Source organism: Uloborus diversus, chromosome 10 (genome assembly GCF_026930045.1).
Source record: "Uloborus diversus isolate 005 chromosome 10, Udiv.v.3.1, whole genome shotgun sequence".
In the NCBI taxonomy this organism is placed as follows: Eukaryota; Metazoa; Arthropoda; class Arachnida; order Araneae; family Uloboridae; genus Uloborus; species Uloborus diversus.
In genome coordinates this window covers 122,051,594-122,057,593 of record NC_072740.1, presented here as the reverse complement: position 1 = coordinate 122,057,593, position 6,000 = coordinate 122,051,594, and positions in this window count along the sequence as shown.

The window sequence follows — 6,000 nt, the reverse complement described above, 5'->3', positions numbered from 1 at the left end:
ATCACTAAAAAACCGTTCGCTTTATTTATTAAAAAAATAGCACACAAAACACACTCACACACAAAAAAAAAAGAACAAAAAACTCTCTACTATGTTTCCCTAAGTGTTGAAAAAGTAGAGTTTCCGAACATTTAAATGACTTTAAATTCATGTTTGCTCCTGAGAAGCCTTGATTCAAAATTTTCATTATGATTACTATTAATATTGCTGTTATAAGGCAACGAATTTTTGTAACAATGGGTTTTATATTTAATCATTAAATGGAGAAATTACATGAAATTTACTGTTTTCCATCATAACCTTTTTAAACTAAGTTTTTTAGAAACAAATTACAGCCTATGTTGCTCCCTGGTAATGTAGCTATCTACGGTGAAAAAATGGTTAAAATCGGTCCAGTAGTTTTGCAGATTACCCCGGACATACATACATACATTGCATTTGTGGTAAAAGGGGGGGGGGGGAGGGAGAGTACTTGACTCAATTTCAGAAATAAAATGAAGGAGTTTTGGAAGAGTTTTGAAGGAGTAAAATGAGATTTTGAAGGGGCACTAATGGGCTGTCATTAAATGATGTCGCACTTTTTTTCAACATATTTGACCCCCTTCCCCCTTTATTGCAAAGTGTCACAATTTACGTAACTCCTCCTCTTGTCATCACTACCAGAATGAAACAGGGGCGGATGCAGAAAAATCTTTTGGAAGGGGCACGGGAAATTGAATACCCCTCTTCCCCCTTCGATGTTTCATAACAAAGTTTTGACGACTTTATTTTTAAATGTGCGTGTTTATTTATTTATTTATTATTATTATTATTATTATTATTATTATTATTATTATTATTATTATTATTATTTAGGATTCCTTAAGGTCAATGAATCTACTCCTAAGTACATGAATATTATGCACTAATATACTTTGAATGTGGACGGAATACATCTTTAACGTTTCAAGCCATTTAGATACTAAACCCAATATAATGTCACCAAGATTGTAGACAATGAGCGGCTTTACCTAGGAACATTGTCATAATGATTAAAACACGTGGGCAAGGTTATTAAATAAACCCATAGCTCTCTTGAGCTTTTAAAATCAATTTAATCATAACTTCATAACATATACAAGTTTCACTGAAGAATTCAGAAACTATTTCTGTGTGAATTTCAAAACAATTGCTGGTTTATTCTTAAAGCCATGATATAGTTGAGATAACATATTGATACTACATGCCGTTTCTATTAAAAATCATGGTTTTTCTAAGAAACTACCACATGATTTCTTTCATTTTGCATCTTTTATTAGCTGAAAGAGAAATCTATTATTTCGCAAAGAGGTTCCTAGATCAAAATGACTCTTTTAGGTGCGCCTACACATTTAAAGAAAAATGTTAATTATTGATTCCATCAAAGAAGAATTAATGGACGAATCGCGATAATGCGGTCTCTTGAATTTCAAGCCAATGAGTTAAATGTATTCTGCAACTCTGGGCCTCTGACTCCAGTAATACTTCTTCAGCAAACAAAAATGCTTTTATTCAAAATATGCTGTGTGTGTGAGTGTTTTGTGTTCTTTTTAATTAGCTACGTAAAAAAAGTGCAAAGGAAAGGTCAGTTAAAAAGTAATAAATAAAATAGTGATCAATTAATCCTTTTGGGGGGGGGGCACGTGCCCCCTGTGCCCCCCCCTAAAATCCGCGACTGGAATGAAATTACTTAGATACCAAACAAGAGACTTTTTCTTGATATCATATCAGTACAATTCCTTGTTACTGGGGGATCGTCAGGGGATGGCAGAGGAAATTCAGGGGTTTTTTTTCCTACTATAGAGGTTAACTCGAGAAGGAAGAAAACAATGAAGTTTTCCTAAATTTCGTTTTTAGAAAAAGTTAACTCTTGATTATAAGAGAGTTTCTTGAAAACCTCCTAATAAAACAAAAACTTCCCTTTTTTAACATCAGGAAAATGATAGCAAGAGTGAGAAAGAAAGGGGGAAGGAGTCTTCAAATCCCTGACAATCTTGGCATTTTTTTTCCGTTTGATTTTTTTTTTTTTTGCCATCGGCCTTCGGCATCGACCATCAGCAATCGGCCATTTGGGAAAAACAATCGGCCATCTTTGAACAATCGGCCAACAATCGGCATCGGCCAAAAAATGCCATCGGTCGAGCCCTACTAAAGAAGTGAGCCTATGGATGCAGAGGCCTCCAACAAAAGTTTTTGTTCTTTGCATCCGAAAGCTCCTACTGAAAAAGGGATTCTTACTGCGAAACTCCAAGTAAGTTGAATCGCGTTGTAGAGCTAGTCGACTGTACATTATATAAACTTAAAACATTATTTTCAATTTTTCATGTGTGAAAGCTTATTTTTTTTATCCAACGGCCTTATTTCCCTTTATCACATACTGGCCCATGTACCCACTCAGCAGAACTGATCGGCAAAACGTCCCATAATATGATGTCCACAGGACGCCTCTAATTGTATTTTTAGTAAAATTTAGCGCAGAAAATGAGTCAAAAGATGATAAAATTGTTGGTAATAGATGAAAAACGTATGTTTTACTCCAAAAAAGTTTAATTATTAATTAAAAACTTGTTTTTTTTCCCGTTGCTCTTATAGCGTCCATTTGAGGACCCTTTTACTCAACCCGGGTTCCAGTCCTCCACCCTGGTCCCTGGGTCGTCCTGGCGACGGACTTCATGCCGTCTGGGCTTTAAACTTTTTACACTTATACACTTCACCAAGATATCCTGCGTAAAAATATACTCTGTTAGCAAGAAATAAATAAATGAATTATTGAAAGGCTTAAAACCGCGTCTTTTTGTTTCGAAACACATTGTAATTTTATTTTCGATTCTATTTCGAGACATTCATTCGCGGCATTCTCAACCAGAGTCGTCTCTATGAGCTCCCGCTCGGCCATGTTTTTGCAAGCATGAACGCTAAGTAAAAAAAAAAAAATTTTTTTGTTTATTACGTATAAAAATGCAATAAGAACGTTGTGCGTATTTTTTTTTTAAAAAGATGTTTGCTTAAAAGTAATCCTTTTAACGTCACCGAAAGAAAAAAGCAAACTTTTAAAGTATTTCGTGTGCGTTTTTACTTGAAATGTAGTGTTAACTAAATGACGTGTTCAATTGTTTGTCCGTTGTGTTTGAGGCAGTTTAGTGTAATTGTTTCAAGGAATACGTTCTTGAAGTTCGAACTGTAAAGCATTATGGTTTTTTTTTTCTGCGTATCCCTGTAGCATATGGAAAAAATAAAAAATTGGTTGCTCGTTACGTAATGTAAGTACACAATCATGCCGATACTTCGACTGCTGCAGATTCCGTTGATACTAAAACAACGATATATATATTTTTATGGTATGAAATTGGATAGTTGTGATTAAAATTAATATAATGTGTTTTATTGCAAGCAAACTATATAGTTCGTATACACTGTATTATAATGCAAGCAGATGTTTAAAAATAATGATTTTATTGTTTTTCAAAGCTGAAAATTATTTTTCTTTATCTCATGCTTGGTTTTCTCCTTAAAGATATTTATGTCATGATTCAATAATTTTACTCCCTTGAAAGTATTACGCCAAACTTTCTTAAGAGTATATAAACCTGAAGAGATTTTGCTGTTATGCATCGTTTTATTACTTTATTGTGTTCAACTGTTTTAAATTTTTCAAGATTTCCTTTTTTATTTTTGTCATTTGCAAAAAAATCATGTATAGTTTTTAATTTAGTAATGCAATGATCATGCTCTTTTTCTGCATAATTTCTTCAGTAGTATTTACATAAAGTTTGTCTACGAGGTCACCAACCTCGAGTTGTCATAAGTTTGGAAAATCCTTCGCAAGTGCAGAAAAACATCAATGGCGTTTGTTTTGAATGTAAAGTTTATTTTAGAATTAATGGAATATTATTGTTAAAAATTTTCAATTCTAAATTGGCAACTCAATGCAAGACTCGCTATTGTTACGTTCGGTTATAAAGACATGAGCTAATCTCGCAATTGGCGGCAACCAGGGAGGCAACCCTGTCTGCAACCTACAGCCGATTGTCTTATGTAAACGTCCAAACGCTGCATCTGAATCTAACAATTGCGCGGCGCGGCCGGTTATTTAGTGCAGTCTGTTATATCCCAATCGGGTTGGGATCAGTGGGATTGGACTTCAGCTTCACGTGGTGGTTTTTTAAGAAACTAGTCTGCTTCGAAACCTGTTGAAAATTGGTTGTAAGCAACGCTATGTTATGTAAGACGACTTGGTTTCTTCCGTGCTCGATAGATGGCGCCACTTCTTTTTCATCATTTTTTGCGCTCTTTTTAAAAATGTCTTATGTCTTTTGAAGTTTTAACCATGGATAGCTTACCATCCGGCTTTATTTATTCAAATAAAGTTTTAATTTTTTTTTCTTAATTTAATTGCGGATAATCCGATTTAAATTGTTGGAATTTGTAATTAATAATTAAATCAACGGTCTAACTGCTACAACTATATCAATTAGATAACATTATATGCAGTATTGGGGGGAAGTACATATATATATATAGTGTGAAAATGTAAGTCAGAACAGCTCTTTTACAAAAGTACTCCAATAGGCTTTCTAGTTTATTTATTTTGCAAATCACATACGCGCACACACACACAAACATATTATATATATATGCCAATGATTTTTTTTTGGTGATGGGGGTGTGATCGCTTCCTTTTGGGGGGAGAGGGGAACATATTCCCCCTTAGTTTTATTTACCCATGTTTTGCAGCATTTTTTAAAATTAATTTTCTGTTTAGTTTGTTCTTTAAGTTTTGTTGTTTTTTTCACCAGTACTTACATGTTCTTTACTTAATTGCTACGTCGGGCCTTTTTAGGTTAAAGATTTTTTAAATTGTATTTGTGTTTTAATAGAAATTGAATTAATTTCTCATTTGAATGGCTTATACAGATTTAACTTAAATATGCTTATTAATTTTATACACAGAACTGGTTACAGCAATAAAGTGAAGATACAAAAAGTACTTGGCGTGTTGCAACAACATATCCGAAATAAGGGAGATTTAATAAATACAAAATCAGCTATCGCTGTGTGCATGATACAGACAGAAGAGTTCCTGGGGATGGTCCTTCTAGTCGGTGGAGTTAGTGCAAAAACATTTCACTTCCGGATACCAGTATGAAATTTTGTACAGCACTTATGTTCTTATAAGAGAGCAAAAAAACGCCGGGAGGCAATCGATTGGAGGTCAAGACAGCCCTGTGGTGACGTCATCAAAATGGCCGCCATGTATGGGTTAATACGTCGGTTTAACTGCTTAAAACTCCATAATAGGTCATATTTTTGTAAAATTCAAATACATTATCTGAAAGTCGTTTAAAAAAGCTCTTCAACAGAGCTTAGTTTTATTTTCTACTAACGGTACCCGCACGGCTTTGCTCGTAGTAGAAAAATTAAAAGGTCATTTCATTCGCCTGTATATTTACAAACAATGGATGATGAATTTTTCCCCAATTTGCGATGTTAATTTGCTCGGCCATTTTACGGTTCCTTCCTTCCTCAGTTGCACGACAGCTCTGGGTTGGCCCTGGCCTTCTCAACATTTTTTATGTTACCGTTCCACGTTATGATAATTTTGTAATTTACTCGTCCACGATATGATAATTTGCTCGGTAAAATGTTCTTAAAATTGAAAAATAAAGAGAACAAAATCGAATTTTCGAAAAATCGCTTCGAGGTGCGCACCCCCATGCTACAAACAAATTCTCTGCCAAATTTCATGAAAATCGGCCGAACAGTTTAGGTGCTATGCTCGTCACAGAGAGACATCCGGACAGATATCCCGACAGATATCCAGACAAATTTTGAGCTTTATTATTAGTAAAGAAGATAAATAGTTTAATAATTATTACAGTATCAACGTGAAAATTGATAGGAAAACAATGACTTTCCTGTGTTCTGCAATATTGGAGTAAAACTTTACTGTTATACCTGCATTACAAAAGAACCTTTCCAGTT